At 40.7% G+C, this 18,994-nt stretch overlaps 1 protein-coding gene across 2 annotated transcripts in view; it reads right to left on the bottom strand.

The window, feature by feature from the left end:
- large2 (LARGE xylosyl- and glucuronyltransferase 2) overlaps positions 1–16,737 on the bottom strand; it is a 144,733-nt gene extending 127,996 nt beyond the window's left edge. The window contains exons 1-2 of one of the 2 annotated variants that reach the window (XM_050071837.1): positions 16,431–16,737; positions 16,204–16,302 (exon numbers count right to left, since the gene is read on the bottom strand). The gene's annotated coding sequence lies outside the window, so the exon portion shown is untranslated. The remainder of the gene's footprint in view (positions 1–16,203; positions 16,303–16,430) is intronic. The other variant, XM_050072000.1, reaches the window with a different exon arrangement.
- Positions 16,738–18,994: the final 2,257 nt, after the last annotated feature.

Below are 18,994 nucleotides of genomic sequence, written 5' to 3'. Positions count from 1 at the left end.
TTGCCAGTGTGGTGTGCGGCTTCTGGCTGAACAGATAGTTAATGGGTTCTTCCAATAAGCACCCAGGAAGAAGCTCTCACATTTTTAGAAAAAAGTAAAACTCTACAGCAGAAATAAAGAGCACATGAAAAAAAAAGTGACTGTTTAAAAAAATACAAAACACAATAAAAAAAAACTACACATAGTCAACAGCTTAGTGGTAAACTTGACATAAAAAAAAAAAAATCACAGACCTGTCAACACAATTCGCATTTCAGGTTACAGAACGGCCGTGTGTCCTAGAAATTACATTTATATACGACTAATTTTTAAGCAAATATGTTTTTAAGGGATGCCGAGCGCATTATATTTTCTATTTACATAATAGAGATATTGTGCGGATTAAATTACCTGGTGAGTCGCAAAAATGTTGATACCATAAAAATAATGGACATAGCCACCGTGACCCATTGGTTTCTGGACTCCTGTTCTGAAGCCATCAAAACAGCGTTACCATCTTGAGCCCTGTTTCCACTGAGCAGTCTAGTATGGTTCATTTCAGTTTGGTGCACATTTTTTTACGTTTCCACTGTCAAAAGTTGTGGATGGTATCAATGGAACCATTCCTTACTGTCCCCATTTTTGGTTACCCTTCTGTTGGAGTTGGAGTACCTAGAACACAGATAAGGTGGAGCGAGAAACACTGCAGTCCGTTGATTGGTCAACAGTGGCCAGTCACTCTGCTCAGGGCCAAGTTGTGGCTGGTTTTGAAGCTTATGTAACCATTGTTCATACCATGCGAAGTTTAACATGTATTAGTAAACTATAACTAAAATGAAAGGATGTTTTGCTGCCTCTCACAGCAGCTGTAGACCGAGAGGAAATAACTCCATTCACTGGGCCGACTGCTGGCAACTTTTAAAGTGGAATGGTTACTTGTAATGTTTACCAATGCATGAGTTGACAACACGAATCCATCAGCTCACCTTAAATTTTACTATGACAACTTTGGCCATTCCATTAGTTTTTATCGTCTCTCTCAGATGGCATACACTTTAGTAATGAGTGGATCCGCAGGCGTTTATATGTCAATTTATATTAATTTCGACAGGATTATGTGACCTGCGTATATTCTAATCCTCACTTGGAGGAAAAGCTGGACGGAGCAGTGAGTGACAACAACCCCGCCAACATTTAAGGGTACTGTTTGCGATGGAAATGCTTAACAGACCAAGGGCCTGAAAGGTTACTTTTGGTTCCAGGTACTAAACACGAAAGTGTGTGGTGGATACAAGGCTTTGGTTTCATGGAGCCAGAAGTGACCAAGGAAGGGTGGAGCTGTGGAGGAGCAAGGGATGGGTCTGATTCATAGGCCGAGGTCACGGTTTGTAGACAGCGTATCACTCAATGCAGTCACACCCTTAAATAAATGCATAACTTTTAGCCCTTATAAAATGCAAACAGGTGAATTATATACAATTTCAACCTCATGGAGTTGTCATGAATGGGGAAATTTACTGTAGAGACCAAAAACATTTTTGTACCAGGCTGTAAACATGATTACCACTGTAAATAAGTTGGGTATTTTAACAGGGGGGTCTATGGGGATTGACTTGCTAAACTGCAGTTTTTGACACTTCCACGTTGGCTTCATTTTTCAGCCCCAGAGGTTGCTCTGTTTAATACTAACCAAATCAGTAAAGTGTTTATTAACAAAGTATTTTTTTTTCCTGTCACAATCTGCAATCTTGCAATACACTACCCAACTGTAGTGACTCCAGCGATGATTACCTTTTTTTTTTTATTAATGTTTAACTAAAATCATGATTTTCACTTAACTTTACCCAAGCACTTTTCTTGCCTAAATTCAATCACTGTAAGGAGCCTGGACGTGAACCCATGTTTCAGGTGTCATAGTGATTTTCAGGTTATTGTTTAACTGTCCAGCTCACAACTTCACTGTTTTTGTTCAGTGTCACCAATCTCATATTGTCATTTTCAGGGAAAAGGCTGTAAAACGCCACTGTACACTACCTGCTCAGCGGCAAACATCACAAAGACATTCAGAGACTAGCTGGTAAACATGGATGGGTATTTAATAGCTGAAGAGACATATTTTTTTTTCAGGAGTTGGTTGGAGACCAAAAACACAGCAAAAAGCGAGTAAATACTGGACTTAAATGTATCAGGTGGACAAAGAACAAAGACTTCTAATGAATCATCATGTTGCTCTGTAACTGCTGCATTTGGAAATAAGCACCTGTTTACTAACTTCCACATGTCAACTTGAAAAAGGTGATATTATGTTATAGTTGTGTTCGCAACTTGTTTAGGCTGCCCCCAAGTAGCCAAAAGATGGAACACAGGTAAAAGCGAGGGATGAAGTGCAGTGTGCTCCACCTGCCTCAGAGTCTGTATTGATTTTATTTTAAAACATTCTGTTGCACAACACAGCAGCAGAGGCAGAGGGAGGGAAAAACCCAGTTAAACTGGAGGTACAGCAGCAACAAGGACATCGAGAGACAATACTGTACAGGACGTCACAGTTAAGCCTTCTGGCAACCGTTTCCATTAAAGAGAAAAAGTCTGTGTGTGTGTGTGTGTGTGTGTGTGTGTGGTTAAATCTGTGAAAGGCACGGTTGGCTAATGTCTCTTTCTGCTTGGTCAAACACGTTATTTATTTCTCATTGTGTGTGGCCACAGGCCGTAAATAAATCTGTAATTACCCACACAGCCGTCAGGTGGGGTTAATGGAGAAACCATTAGTACGAAGGGGAAAGCAGAGCAGCACAGAGAGGGTGGGTGGAGGGATGGATGGAGACAGTGGAAGGAGAGGTAGAAGAGAAGGAGGAGAATGCAGCCATGGGCATAATCAGCAGATAATAGTTGTTAATTCAGCTTATTATGAATCTGTCTGGCACCCAGCTGCTCACTGCTCGGAGATTGGTCAGCAATTAAAGCAGGATCATATGAAATGAAGGAGGATATACTGCAGTTTTTTTAAAGATAAACACGTGTTTCTTACAGTCAACAAATCCTATTAAAAAAACAAAGGCAACAATGCTCTAGTCCTTCTCAATACTTTCTGATGTCTTACAGATATATGGTTTAACTTTACAAACTAAAATTACCACCTCCATGCACAAGTTAAGCTGCAGTAACAGTTGACATCCATGTCATGAACATGGATGTAGCACACACATCCCCCCCCCCCCCCCCCCCCCCCCCGCAGCAGAGAAGATCTGTATGACCAGCAGTTCCAAGGTGGACACCCAAGATTAGTGTCACCAGTTCAGTATCTGACCAAATCTCTCCCCTTCTGTTCCTGAGATATGCACTGAGTAATGGCCAGAAGTGTTTTTGCAGAAAATGATGATGTTACAGTGAAGTTGACCTTTGACCTTTTGGATATAAAATGTCATGACTTCATCATTTAATCCTATTAGACATTTCTGTGAAATTTTGTCATAGCTAGTGAATGAATTCTTGAGCTTTGGCCAAAAACATCTTTTGTGAGGTCACAGCGACCTCTCAACAGGGACCTATGACCAACAAATTCTAATCAGTTCATTGGTGAATCCAAACAAACGTTTGTGCCAAAATTGAGGAAATGCCCTAGAGGCATTTGAGATATTGCATTTGCAAGAATGAGAAAAACAAGGTCACAGTGACCTTGACAACCAAAATCTAATTGTCTCAAAGTGGATGTTTGTGCCAACCTTGAAAAAAGAAAACCCCAGGTATTCTTATGATATCGCCTTCACAGAAATGGGACAGACAGTCTGAAAACATAATGCCTCCGACTACGGCTATCGCAGGTGCAGAGGCATAAAAAAGGTTCCTTAATTTCCTAAAACACTTGATACGTTTTTAGGAAAACTTACTCAAACAGGAGGACATAGGGCATATGTTGAGGACTATTTTCAGCTGCAAGTTAATTCAATCTGGTGTTCTAGTAAATAATGTATATTAGAAGCAGAAGAAAAACTCTCAAGTTAAAATAAAATGCTGTGACAATGACAAAAGTTTATGGTTAAGAGAGGTAGAAAAAAGTATTATACTATCAGCTATATGAGCAGCAGAGTACATTAAGGCTCACTCAGCAGAGCTTGTAGCATTAATATTATACAGCATATAGCTTTGAAATATTGATCAGTCATGTTTTAATGGTTTGGTCGACTTTACTGTTATGCAGACAATAGAGCAGGAAGCTCATTAAAGACAAGAGCAGAGCAGAGCGGAATGTGAGTTAGAACACTACTGCAGGTCGTCAGTGTGACAGACAAGAGAGGAATAAAGAGTGATCAAATCAAACAAGAAGATGAAAGAAAGAAGAACAGAGAGAATTAAATAAAAAGTGATTGGGTCATTATTCTTGAATATTCTTGAATTATCCAAGAATTGGATGAAGACAACTGGACAATAAAAATACAATTTTTAGTACAAAAAGTCTTAAATCAGTCTACCCCTTTAAAGAACGAGTTTGACATTTTGGGAAATGCCCTGCAAGAATGGTGTTCTTGCAGTGTTGGGTTGATACCAATCTCTTATCTATACTGTGAATATGAAGCTTCATCCTGAGGAGGGTTAGCTTTGCATTTTGTTTTTTACATTTAAATTTTTGAATTAAACAAACTACTGTATGTTAATTAACTTGAGAGGTGCTTATGGGAGTATTGTTTTTACCTTAGGACAGAGCCAGCCATATTCCCCTGCTTTAAGTCTAAATGCTGGGCTAAACTTTAGATCAGTGAATCTGTGACTTTAAAGCTCCAAAAGGTTTAAAGGCCTTGGATTATAAGCTTGGTCCGCACTATTCACTTCCCTCAAAACAATCAATAAAATATTGAACTGAGGCTGCAATCAAGTGGGATAATGTCTCTTCTGGTAATAAGAGCAGGTTCACCTACTGGACCTTGAAACATTACAGCGTGCTGATGTACAAGTACATCACACAGACACAAACACTTCTCTCTTATACTGTTAGGAGGGTTCCCAGCAAGCAATAGTCGTGATTTAAACGTATTGGCTATATTTAGCTCCGATTTAGTCTAGCTACATGTAACCCAATCTAGCCGATTTAATTTTGAAATTGATTAAATGTAATTTTCGCCATTGCAGATGGCGTGCGGTATGATATTCAATCACGTATGGAGAGTCAACAGTAATTAAAATATGTTTATCTCCATTTTTTGGACATGGTCTCTACATAGCCGTATAATTGATGACGTCTACACTTTGGCTATGGTTAGACGTCTACCAAATTTTCACTGACAGCCCAAATTCAGCCGTGATTTAGCCTAGACGTCAGGTCTTCATGTAGACAGCTATTAGACGTTTTTTAAACCAAAAAATGCTTGCTGGGATTGTTTCCACCTGTTGAGCATGGACAGTGGAGGAAGTAGGAATGTGAGTATTGCCAAGAAAATTATACTTAAAAATGTAAATGCAACACTTTTGTTTTTGCTCCCACTTTTTACAGGATTAATTTATAGATGCAAGACTTTTTTTAAACCACTCAATATATTTCTGTAAAATTTTGGTCACAAATTTGTTAAAATCCACATTAGTGAGCACTTTTGCTTTTCCAAGATAATTCCTCCACCTGACAGGAGTGGCATATCAAGATGCTGATTAAACAATGTCATCAAGGCACAGGTGTGCCTTGAAAAGGTCACAATAAAAGGACACTCTACAATAGGGATGCATGGTATTGGATTTATTGTCAATATCTTATATGCCAATATGCCAACATATAACAACCTATTTGGCTGATAACTGATACTGATATATCAACTTTTTTCCCAACCTAACTTTAGTGACCATCAAGTCTCTTCTGTTGTGACATTAACATCATATTATGCGTGTATGGCCTTATCGTGATGGCCCACCAGCAGATGGAGACATGAAATAGAATGCTTTTCAATGTATGGAATTAATATCATCATCATTTATTGTGCAAAGGAAGGAAAAGCATGTTGGGCAATTCCGAAAATTTTATTTTCAAGCCGATTTCGGTGATACTGATGACGTTCCAATATTATCATGCTTACCTACTCTAAAATGTGCAGCTTAATCACACAACACAATGTCACAGATGTTGCAACTGAGGGAGCGTGCCGTCGACACGCTGACTGCAGGAATGTCCACCAGAGATGTTGCTTGTGAATTGAATGTTCATTTCGCTACCATAAGACATCTCCAGTGTTGTTTCCTTTAATTTGGGAGTGCATCCAACAGGCCTTACAGCTGCAGACCACATGTGGTCACACCAGTTCAGAACCTCTACATCCAGCGTCTTCACCTGCAAGATTGTCTGACACCAGCAAACCCAACAGCTGATGCAAAAATTTGTTTGCACAACCGACTATCCATCAGAAACAGTCTCAGGGAAACTCATATGCACGGTCGTCATCCTCACCAGGGTCTTGACCTGACAGCAGCTCCTTATCATAACTTACTTTTGTGGTTGTGAGGCTGTTTGGATGTACTGCCAAATTCAGGGAAATGACAGTGAAGATGTCTTATGGTGATGAAATGAGCATTCAGTTCAGGGGCAACAGCTCTGTTGGACATCCCTTAAGTCAGCGTGTTAATGGCACACTTCCTCAAAACTTGCGACATCTGCGTCATAGTGTTCTATTATCAAACTCCACATTTTAGAGTGTCCTTTTATTATGACCATCCCAAAACACACACACACACAATGGATTATCTTGGAAAAAGAGAAATGCTCACCAACACGGAATTTGACAATTTTTTGTCCAAAGTGTCAGAAATCTAGCTAATAAATGCATAACAAAGTCTTAGATCTTAAATTTAAACCTGTGAAAAATGGGAGCAAAAACAAAAGTGCTGTGTTGAAATATTTGTTTACTGTATTTTTGGACTTCTTGGAGCTCTACCCATTTTCAATACAAATAATAAACTATTTCAGCAGAGCAAACTCCTATCTGAATGTCTAAAAGGCAACAATGTCTCCTAGAAATTATATTTCTAGCCTACAACTAACATGCAACACCAAATAGATTCTGAAAGAAACTTAATGCAGCAGGCACTGCTTTTTATTACTAGCTTTTCATGTTGACAGAAATGTCCTCATTTTCATAAAAAAAAAAAGAAAAGAAAAGAAATGCTTTGAATTGTGTTTTGTACATACTGTAGGCACTTGGAATAATTTCTGACAGGATTTTATAGACAACGTTCCTTTGTAGAACATGGAGAAGTCCACAAATTATTGACTTACAGTGAAATTACACTTCTCCATCACTGTACAGCAATCCTGCCATATCCACCCATACTGTGCTTTAGTTGCTGTATATACTTCAAAGTAATCACGTTAACATTATTCCATTAGCTGCTGGTATCTCTGCAGCCCAGAAGAAGAGCACCTCCAAACACATATTTAAAAAAGGTTTTACAGTTTACCTCTCAAAAAGAATGATAAAATAAACCTTACCTGGTGCCAAAAGGAAATTTATAATAAACTGCATTATATCAACCATATGAGAATAACAAAATCCAAATAGTTTTATTTATTTAAAATGTGCTCACAAACCATATGCACATTTATAACTCAGCACTTTGCCCGACTTGATCCCAGTCTATCACACGGTGTCGTCCTCACATTCCTAACTGATTTATTTGACTAATGGCTACTTTTTCTGTATATTTGTTTTTTTTACACAGACAGATAAAATTAAGGGTTGTGGATTTTCATTTTCACAAATGAATAAATGCTAAAAATAAGCCCTTCAATTATGCACACACCTGAACCTCCCCAGATATTTCTGCAGAATAATTGTGGGACATCTGCTGTTTTCCTCTCTTTGTCTCATATTTGTTATTTTTATTTCTTTTCTACTGCCTCCAACCGCTCTTTATGATTAATTACCAACTCAGCCATATGTCGCCCACGGTAACAGGTTACACAGCATCACGCGGACTGATCAAAATGACCATTGATTGTGAAGCGTAATCACATGTATACAAACAGGTCTGTAATTATTCGCTCTGTTACACTGCAGTGAGTCACTGCATGTTCAGAGAGGGGTTTGTTTTTGTTTCTAACTGAGCCTTTTTCCCCATTTAAACACAAAAATAGACAATGCAAGAGCCCCGCTATTGCATTGCATATTTTAGCTCATCAGCATAATCACCACATGGCAAAAGTAAGTGGACACCTGAACGTTCCAGCCACATGTGCTGCTCTAACAGCCTCCACTCTTCTAGTGTCAGTCTTCTCTCCACATGTTGAACCTGCTGCAGGGATTTGCACACATTCACACACAAGAGCATTAAGCCAGATTTCTCCTGCTGCATCGAATCCACACGGTATCTTCATTGCAGGCTCTATGTAGATGCATACCCTATGCCATGGCCTGACCTGCACCTCTCCAGAAATGTAACTACGTTTTGCAGCAACGCACACCTCCTGTTTTTTGGGGGGGGGTTTATAAACTGAAAACCAGTTCCCTCAGTGGAAACAAAGCTTATTTATTTCATAGATAAGACATAATAAATTGTGAAGACAATAAAGCCCCCGCACAATGGCATTAAACTCCTGCATGTGGTCTATTCTGGCTTCATATGAGTAGAGAAAAACTTAAATTTATAAAATGTTAATTGGAATCTTCATGAGCCACTAGGCTAATCTACACAATGTAAAATGCCTTAGGCTTGTGCTAATACTATGAGCATGATGTTTTTGTGGGGAAAATGTGTCCAGCAAAAGACAAGTGTTTTCTCCATCAACCTTGTGAGTTACATTGAAGCCGATTTCTGTATTGGGCTTGAAACGGTCACTATTAAGCCATGTTTAATGTGTGTTTTAGGTGTGCTTTGAAACAATCCAACTTTACAGCACTTAACAGAAACCTTACTGCCTACCAGTGTTTTGGAGGTGTAAATACAGAGGGACAAAGACGTATGCGTCATAGGCTCTGCATAGAGCTGATGCACAACTAAAAATCTACTTTTAGTGAGATCCAACACTGATGTTGCGTGATCAGCTCTGGCCCACAGGTGACATTCCAGTTCAGCTGCAACAATTAGTCGATTAACTGATTAGTCAATTTTGTTGTTACTTTTTTCAGTCATTCCTACAGCCAAAAAAGGCCAAACATTCTCTGTTTCCATTTTCTGATCTATTTTTTGTACTTTGAATATAAATAAGGTGCTAATGTGCATAAAATGCATGAAAATACAGCTAGTTTATATAAAAAAAAAGAGGTCCAGGCTCGTTATTTTTATATCAATTCTTAACATTTGTTTGGTAACTGGTAACTTTTGTCATTTTGCAAAAGTGGCCTTCAGGCAAAGCAAGTTGAATATTCCTGTTTCAGACTGTTAGCAAGACAAAACAAGCAAATTGAATACATATAAACTGTGCAAAAAATGTGTCCTTTCAAAGATCGTCCTTTTCTATCCCAACATGTAATTATTGCTCCTCCAAAGTTTATAAAAACGTGAGTGATAGATTTTAAAAAATGCCTGAAACCGGAGCAGCAGAGGGTGGGCTGTTCTGATAGAGGCATACTCCAAAAGCACTGCATCCTACATTTCCCATAATGCAACTTGATAGTAACCTTTTATTAGACCCTTCCAGTCTGGTAAACATCTCTCACTTTCAAACTCCACACCTGCAGGTTTGTAACACAGACATTGTTAGAAGTTTGTAGACTACAAGCCCAAGGAGAAATAACCCCATCACCAATGACATCATGACTGTAGTAGTAGTAGTAGTAGTAGTAGTAGTAGTAGTAGTGGTCTATATGGCATGTACGCTGATCTTCAGGTGTGAAACAATGGTGCCCCTTTAAAATCTCAATCAATATTGGCCTCAAACATCCAGCATCGGCCAGGGTCCCTTCTTCAGAGCCTAAATGCAGCATCCACGCTGTGATACCACTCCGATATGCATCACTGCTCCCCTCCACTAACATTAACATAAAGTGGTGGAGGTGAAGTGTGAGGGCGAGTCATCAGGAATTCCAATCGCACACTTGAGGGATTTCCGAGTGAATGTAAATGAAATTTCTCATTTCCTAAATCAGATTTTACGCTTCCTGGACGGGTTACGTGTGGAGTCATTCGTGGCAGCACGAGCCAAGTGCTACTACTAGAGGCTAGGTGCTTGTCGCCCCACAGTGCAGTGCTTTGGCACACCTCCTAACAAGTGATGAATATTTAAATACGGCACTCTGAAACATGCAGGAGAAGTGCTCACCTCTGTTATTAGAAAGAGGGACATGAGAGGGAGGGACGAAAAGAGACGAAAGAAACCAAACTGTCTGATTTTAAACATTTCCTACTGTTTCCTTGGGAGCTCTGCTCTGTGAAAAACACAGTGTAGAGAGGAAGAGAGTCAAATAAACCCATGATGCATTTCATCTGCCAAATGGCAAACCATGCAGGATTTCTTTCAGGGTGGGAAGTAAGAGTGACAGGAAGCAGCAGCAGCAGACTGTCAAAGAACAAACAGCTGTTACAACGAAACCCCAGAGATGAACTCTGTCTGTGTGCATGTGTGTGTGTGTGTGTGTGTGTGTGTGTGTGTGTGTGCGCGCGCGTGCGTGTGTGTGTAAATGCTATTGTCTGTGAGCAGGTTACATGCAGATGTTAATTCTAATGGTGACTACAGGGATGGGTGTTGTGATTTTTTGGATACCCCTAGTCCTAAACTGATACCTAAGGTTTGGACCAGATGCTTTTGGTATTGACACATTCTTCTTCTTTTTTGTTGAAGCTGCGCTCATCAATATTTTATATAAACATTTAACATGAAAGCTTTAATAAGTTTTTTAGCCTCTTTTAGCTCCTAGTTCTGTTTTTGCTGCATATTTCCTGTATAATTCACACTCGGGTCCTGTTTCTACGACAACAATTTCAATGGAAAAGGGTAAACTTTAGTTGCGTTTTGGCTGATTGTTTATCCGACAGTGCCGTTTCGGGTGCCTGAAAACGCAACGTTTTGGGATGGTCAACATTTTGATTCTGGAGTGAAATTTTTCAGAAACAGCACCGTCTCCGTTGTCATGTAAACATGTAATATTCAGTTACTCTGAAAACAGAGACTTTTCGCACATACTCATTACAGTTCCAGTCACTAGGCATGCGGGAGAAAGTCGACCATCACAACAACAATGGCGGAGTCCCGAGCTCTGTTTGTGCTGCTCACCCTTTTGAATTTATCAACGTTTCTCCAGCAGAGTGTAGATTTACTGTGGCAACTCCATGTCATCGCCCGTCCAGACAAACGTTTGTGCGGCTGCCATTTTGTTTGTTTATACATCACCGCTCTGTAGAAGGAAGCGCATGTGCACAGGCGCGTGTTGTTTCATTACAAAGTCGCACTGCCAACTACTGGCCTGGCATGTATATTACAGCATTTTGATCAAACTACTGGCCTGGCATGTATATTACAGCATTTTGATCATTTTTGCGCATCGGTGTGCACGGCGAGTGTTATCAAAACGTTGTTGTCTGAACACAGAACTTTTCTCAAAACGAAAATGAGAAACAATTCCATTTTCAGCGGATTGTTTCCGTGTAAACATGGCCTCAGTGTTTCAAGAGGCAGCAGCTATTTTCAACAAACGTGCCCTGGTAAAGCTACTGTACACTACCTGCTCAGTAGCAAACAGCAGACACAGTTATACCCCGTTTCCATCTAAATTAGCCTGTGTATGCGTGTTTTTGGGAAAACCTGTTAAAAATAGCCCACTGAATGGTCCCCTTTGCCAATTATTCAGAGCTGTGTAAACAGCTATGCAGTGGACAAACATGCCTCTCTGTTCTGTTTTTTTTTCTGTTTGTTTTACAGGTGTGTCATGTTCAACATCACGGACAGGCCAGAAAACCGGTTAGTACACAACACAATGCAGCATGGAGGTCAGTGAAAATGTTACAGTGGTTACTTCTCTTCTATATCTCTTACTTTTTCAGTCTCCCTCTCAAACTCAGTGCACACTAAGTTTAAAATGATGTTTGAGTGCTGCTTGGACGGAGACAGACAGTATTTTGTAGTGGCCCATCACTGCATCTCACTCGTAAAGAGGCTAAAATTAGTGTATCCACCAATACACCATTAGTGTATCGGAGCTGGAGCCGATAAACAATATTAGAGGTGGGAATCACCAGAGGCTCCAAGATACGATATTATTGTGATTTTAAACATGTTGTCAGATGCTGAATACTGTGATAACATATAGGCCTACTGGAATATGTTGTGATTTATTAACTTTTTTTCAACTATAAATTATGTCATCAAATAAAAATTTTGTCAACATCTGTATTATCTAATAAAATAATATCTTCCTCTTCATCACTTCAATCATTTTATTTGTAGGGCTGTAGTCAAGCAAAGAAAATCTTGGTCGACTAAAGTCATACATAATCTTCAATTAATCGATTAGTCGTGGGGGAAAAAAATCTGCACGTTATTTGTACTTCTGCGGTGGTGTGTCTGTGTCACTCTGCAGTTACACCTCCAAAACACTAGTCGGTGGTGGAGGACTGTGTTAAGTGCTGTAAAGTTTAGTTGATTCAAAACACACATTAAACATGGCTTAATAGAGACAGTTTGAAACACAAGTATACAAATTGGCTTCACTATAAATTGCAGAACTGACAGACAAACACTTGTCTTTATCTGGACACATTTACCCCACCAATACAACATGCTAACGTTATTAGCACAAGTCTATGGCATTTTACACTGTATAAATTAGCCTAGCATCTAGCGATCTTTTCCTCTTCTCATATAAAACCAGGGACAACAGCGACATTTAACAAAGGTAACGGCACATAGTTTGGCTCCATTACAACTCAGAACATTCACAGACAAAACAACTGTCTTATACTAAACACGTTTCCCAAGCAAATACAACATGCTAATGTTATTAGCGCCAGCCTATGGCATTTTACATTGTATACATTAGCCTAGCAACGAGCAGAGATTTCCTCTGCTCATGAAGCCAGGATAAATCACTGAAGGATAAATCACACACAAGACTTAAAATGCTATTTTAGTGGAGGCTGTCTTCACAATTTTGTTGTTTTTATCTGTGAAATACAATACAAGCTCCTTCTCCACTGAGGGAAATGGCTTCAGTATACAGAAACTGACAGGGGGTCGGCGTCACCGCGTCGCTGAGCGTGAGGGTGGGCGAGTTCAACTTTCTGTCAACAACAGGGGTGTTTTGAAAACATCTCCATTTTCACAGGTAACTTAGCCTGTCCCCCTGTCGCAGGAAATAATGGATTAATCCTGGAAAGCTGTTGATGGAGCACTTTTCTCCTTATGAAAGTAACACAGCGATTATTCAACCAATGAGAATTTGGTCGGACTAGAGCAGAGCGACCAAATAATCGACTAGTCGACCAGGAGACTACAGCCCTATTTATTTGCAGCCAAATGTCTGTAGTAGACTGAAAATGCAATTGATTTTATGCCACACAAAAATATTGCAATATTATGCTGTATTTTTCCTAAATAACACCTGTAACTACTGCTGAGTCATTTGTCCTCAGAGTGAAAGCCGATTGTAACCTTTCCCATTAAATACCAAAGCCAGATGTTAACAGGTGATAGTGTTTTTTGTGTGGTGGGAAAAGGACTTTAGACACTAGCTGGTGCAGAAAGACATCAATTCAGTGCTAAAAGGAAAGAGAATATCAAACTAAGATCCATCATGTGAAAATAAACACGACTCTGAATGAATTACCATGTTACTCTTAGCCTGCTGCATGTGTCAACAGGTAACATGTCAGTGATGTATTTACAGCTTGTAGTACTGCCACAAATGGCCAAAAAAGAAATCGCTGAAGGTTTAACAAAAGACACTGAAATCCTGAAACGGTGACACAAAGCAGTAGTATGAGTTGCCTACTTTGTCTGAAAAAAATGTAGTCTAAAATTGGCAAAAATCTATATTTAAATCAGGAACTGATCAAAGATAAGAGGACAAATAATGTGAGCTGACACTTACTGCTTGATACTGCTTGACAGTAGTGGTGGGCAGATCGATACCAAAATATCAATTGTATAGATACTGCATTTTCATCTTAAAGATTGTTTCTAGCATGAATAGGTTTGATACCGAAAAAAAGGATTAGTTTCTCTTTTCTATGTCGTACCTATTTGGATTTCAAGCATAAAACTGTTTGTGCAAACAAAGGTCCGTTTTCATGAACACATCTGGTGCATGTACTGTTTGCTTCTGCACTGCTTCTGTGTTGTCTGCACTTAAACATATGCATTGCACACATGCAGGGCACGCTACGTGCACCCTGACTAATTTAATCCCACAAATAGAAGTAGATGGCTAAATGGAAAGGGAAAAAACACAAAAAGGAGACTTGGAGCTAAAACAGAAAAGAAGGGGGGAGGAGGGAAATGCCTCAGCATCCAGACCTCTGACACAGACACAGAGTTCACTGACAGAGTCCATTCAAAGAGGCTCAGGCAACAAATATCCACATAGTGGTGACATTAATATTTTAGTCAAATTGGTTCTTCAGCATTGCTTAAAGCAATATTTTCAAACTATTATTGGTCAACATTAGCTGTTATTTTCGCACACTGATTATTCACCTTATAAATCATGACGCACTGCTTTCCCACTTTTAATGATAACAAGTATCTATAGGTATCATATGGCACAATATTGGTGATTCTGGCCCTGTATTACTTAGTATCTGATCAAAACCAAATTTTGTGGTATCGCCTACCCCTACTTGACAGTTTTTGACACATTCCAATCTATACCAAAAAAGAAAAATCAATCAATCAATCTCTATATCCAGATCATGTGCAGAGCCTTTATTCAGCTCAAGTGAAAAGACAAGCATGCCTTTGTATTTAGAAACAGATCTTATTTCTAATTTCTCCTGTTATATGGGTACTGATGTTATCAAATGTCAGTGATGATACTGTACATGTGCACTGTCCTCTTTAAATAAACAAACATAAAATAATGTTGCAGTCCTTAAGATTTCAGTCCTGGCTGATGTGGACACAGAGGTGGTTTCTGCAGGTGCCTCCCAGAGTTCCTTTCAGATCACACATGCATCAACCACTGAGGAGCCCAAACACACCTCGAGCAGTCAGAAATGCAACACATACATCCATTTACACTGCAACCGAACAAACAGTGGACTGCCAGGAAAAGGGTTTGAAGTAATACAAATTTTAACAATTAAAACGTAATTGAAATGCATATCTTCCTTTTCTGTGTGTCATATGAAACACCTTTACCCTTCCATGGAAGGGGGAGCATCTTGAGGTGGGCACAATGTGCCGAAACCTTAAAAATAAAAAATAAAATGACTGCTTCAGGGTTAGGGATATTGTGTTTCATTAATGGCAGCTTAATGTTACAAAAGCATGACAATTTGAATTTACCAGAACGTGTATGACACGACTCTGTTGATGTCCAGATGGATTTGAAATTGTGGAAATGTGTGTTATGTTAAATTTACTATCCCTGCTATTAAAGTAGAGCTAATATGTTTTTCCCCTGTGTAGTTTATATATTACAGACTGCTCCTTGGCAACTGTTTAAGACTTTCATTTATCTGGGAATTTACAGTGTTACTGAATTATGTGAGGAAAACAGTGTAGTGTGGAGGAGAGTTGTGTCTCTCAGTTTCATGAGTGCATCTACAGGAGCTGCATGTTTGTTTCTAGAATTTAAATGCACCCAGGAGGAATTAGGTCATCAGTCATGACCTTAAAATTATTAAACATTGATATTAATGAATTACTTATTTAATATATGACAAAAATTACTGAGTTAATAGAGTATTTTTGTATTCACAGAGATATTTAGGCTTTATTTCAAATAATTATTACGTATAAGTGAAAGCATGGGGGAGGTGTGTGTGTGTGTGTGTGTGTGTGTGTGTGTGTGTGTGTGTGTGTGTGTGTGTGTGTGTGCTCTGAGGGGGGTTTCTGAACATGGCTCAGCGGATAAGAATGTAGCTCAGTTAGACCTTATCCAACACACAGGTCACATGGACCTGCCTTACACACACGCGCGCGCAAACACACACACACTTTAATGATCAGAGACATGCACATAATCCATCAAAAGCAGAATAACAGTCTCAGATTTAACCTGCTCTCTGTTCAGTGACATCCGTTCTGAGTCACATCTGGGACTGAAACACAAACACGCTGCTTCGTCTTCCTCAGCGACATAAAGTAGAAATGCCCCTCACCTGTGTGTGTACTTCTAACGGTTGTTACTTCCACTGTTGTTCTGAGCCGCGAATCACTCCATATCCTAATCCAGGGGATTTGTAACCCATTCAAAAATCCTTCCAGAAACAGAGAAAAGAGATCTGCATTTGCCTCCAATTCCAGATGGTGTGTGTGTGTGTGTGTGTGTGTGTGTGTGTGTGTGTGTGTGTGTGTGTGTGTATGTGTGTGTGTGAGAAACACTCACATTAACAGCTCTGCAAAACTGTCCTTAAACGCTCACACAAACACACACGTAGATGAAGACCGAGTGAAGAAAAGAGCCAGGTGTTGGAGCAGAGACACGGTGTGAGCCTGCAGAGCTCCAGAAGAAGACGCTGAGTCCGTGCAGAGTTCACCCCCAGGACGGTGCACCTTGCCTGGGTTTGAGGAGTGAGGACGGTGCTGCTGTCAGGACGTGTCTGTGGTGCTCAACAGTCTCGTCTCTGTGTGTCTGCTGTTCATTCATGAGCCTATCGGTGTCCGCTGTGAGGGAGCACACACTCTGCTCACTCTGCTCTGCTCCTCCCGAGGCTGACTGCAGCAGCACCACCCCCATCAGGATAAACCCCGCCCCCTATATGGTCTCAGCCAATAGCAGAGGATGCTCCCACTCTCTCTTTCTCTTCTCGTCTCCCATCTCTCTCTCTCTCCCTCTCTGAGACAGTTTGGCGACATGGACAAAGGCTCAGCTTCTAACCGGGAGCCAATCACAGATATTCCACCTCTAATAAAAGCAGACAGTCACTCACTCAGGCTCAGTGAGGTGGAGAAATACCTCTGTTCACATCTGACTGAAGTGCATTAAAGAGATTTCACAGCATTTCAAAACCCCCATCACAACCTTTGGTCCAGTACTATATTGCACACTTTGATCAGGAAATCAAAGGACCAAAACTCAAATACTTTTATCAGGAACTCAGAGTTACTTTTAGTGCGTTTAAGCCGCTACAAGGAACTTTTAACTGGATATGCAAAAATCTCTCGTTTCTGCTGATGTCTGTGCGTGACCTACAACAGCAAATGAGACCATCGGTGTGAAGATAAGCTATTGCTATATAGTGTATATCCATACCTTTAGGAAACTGTGTCCGGGTCAGCACCAGGTTGCTTCCAGGACGAAACGATTTACGGCACTCAGACGGCACACATCATCTTACCTAGCTGCTTACATTTAGTGACTCCTATAAATAGTCGCTATTCCTCCTCCTCGACCCGACGTCCGTGAGGAGTTAAAATAGCAACAATCATCGGGTAAAAGTTCTGTGAAAGCACTGGACTCACCTGCAGTCAGCCACGTCTCAGTCACACAGAGAAAATCCAATCCTCGGGAAGTCAGGAAATCCTTCAGGATAAACGTTTTGTACGCTAGCGATCTAGCATTTACCAGCCCAATCCTGGCAGGAGCCGGTGGGTCCACGGCGTTACCTGTCCGGGGAGCCACACACAGACGCCACAGGTTGCGCAGATTCACCCCGCGCCAGCGGGGACAAGAAGAGCAGGGGCCGCGGGGCTGGAACACCTCATCCGGGCCGACGACAGGTAGCAGCCAGGCGTCGACAGGGTCCAGCAAGTGCTGAGAAATAAAGAGGCGAGGCACCGCTCCATACTCAGTCCAAGAAGACGTGGAAGTGCTTGCCAAACAGGCCTTCAGCCTTACCAGCCGACCGCTACGTTTACCCAGGCAACGGTGGCGCTTATGCCGGAGAGGTGGAGCTGTGGCATGGCAGAGGTGAGGAGGTGGGATCCCCAATAGGAGCGGGGGCAAAGTTTTCCCGTCTTGTTGTTTCATTCATCCCCAAAACAAACACATGCGCAAACCAGGTAAGCGTCTTTATGACATTACGCGCTAGAGCTCACGGGAAATGTAGGCTTCATTCCGGCAAAACACTACCACTTTTGTCCACAGGGTTGCCAAAATCAACTCAAAATTAAAGTAGTAGTCTGTAGTCTGTATTCTTCATTCAAAAACAGAAACTTAAGACCATCTTGATGCTACTTAGTCAGTAAGCACATTTAAAACACAATCCTATGTTGAAAGAACAGAGCATATTTATTGTGCACCAGTGAACAATAACACAAACCATCAGGAAACGTTTCTGCTAAAAGGCTCAATGGCTGAAGAAAAATAATCTTATCTTATGTAACAAGTTTGTTTTGGTATCACTTCCTCTTGACTTTAGGTTTTTGTTTACTTTCCTCACTTCTGTTTCTCTTCTTGTGTGCTGAGCTGAACTGCCAATCAGAGTGATTTCGTTCAACGACGGGCTCGGTTGTTGCCGATATAACATGCTGAATCTGCCCAAAAAACAGGTTGACAAGGGGAAATGGTACGTGACACACCGCACCAACTGAGGTGACATTCGCTCATCAATGCCCCAACACTGACCAATGGCCAACCGTCAACTTGGTGTGTCAGGGCCTTGAAATACACTGTTTTGGCTGCTTGTATCTGTGATCTCATTCTTTTGGTTACTACCCAAACCTAGCCTGAAGCTCCCAGAACCTTCAGTCTGACATGGCCTCCATTGAAGGTGATTTACAAGGGGGAGGGAATTTGATTTTTTCCCTAACCAATCAGTAGAGATGAACGACTCACCCAGAATCTGACGTCATTAGTATCCATGCCTCGAGGGTGCCGAAAACAAGCGAGCATTGCCCGTTTAAAATGTCTCCGTTGTCGTGCACGCCCAGCTGCATCGCCGTTAAATCCAGTTTAGCAGCTTCCTTAATTTGGTCCTCCATTAACGCGAGTAGTGGCGAAATACCTCG

Source organism: Epinephelus moara, chromosome 1, assembly GCF_006386435.1.
Source record: "Epinephelus moara isolate mb chromosome 1, YSFRI_EMoa_1.0, whole genome shotgun sequence".
In the NCBI taxonomy this organism is placed as follows: Eukaryota; Metazoa; Chordata; class Actinopteri; order Perciformes; family Serranidae; genus Epinephelus; species Epinephelus moara.
This window is presented reverse-complemented; position numbering and strand designations above follow the sequence as displayed.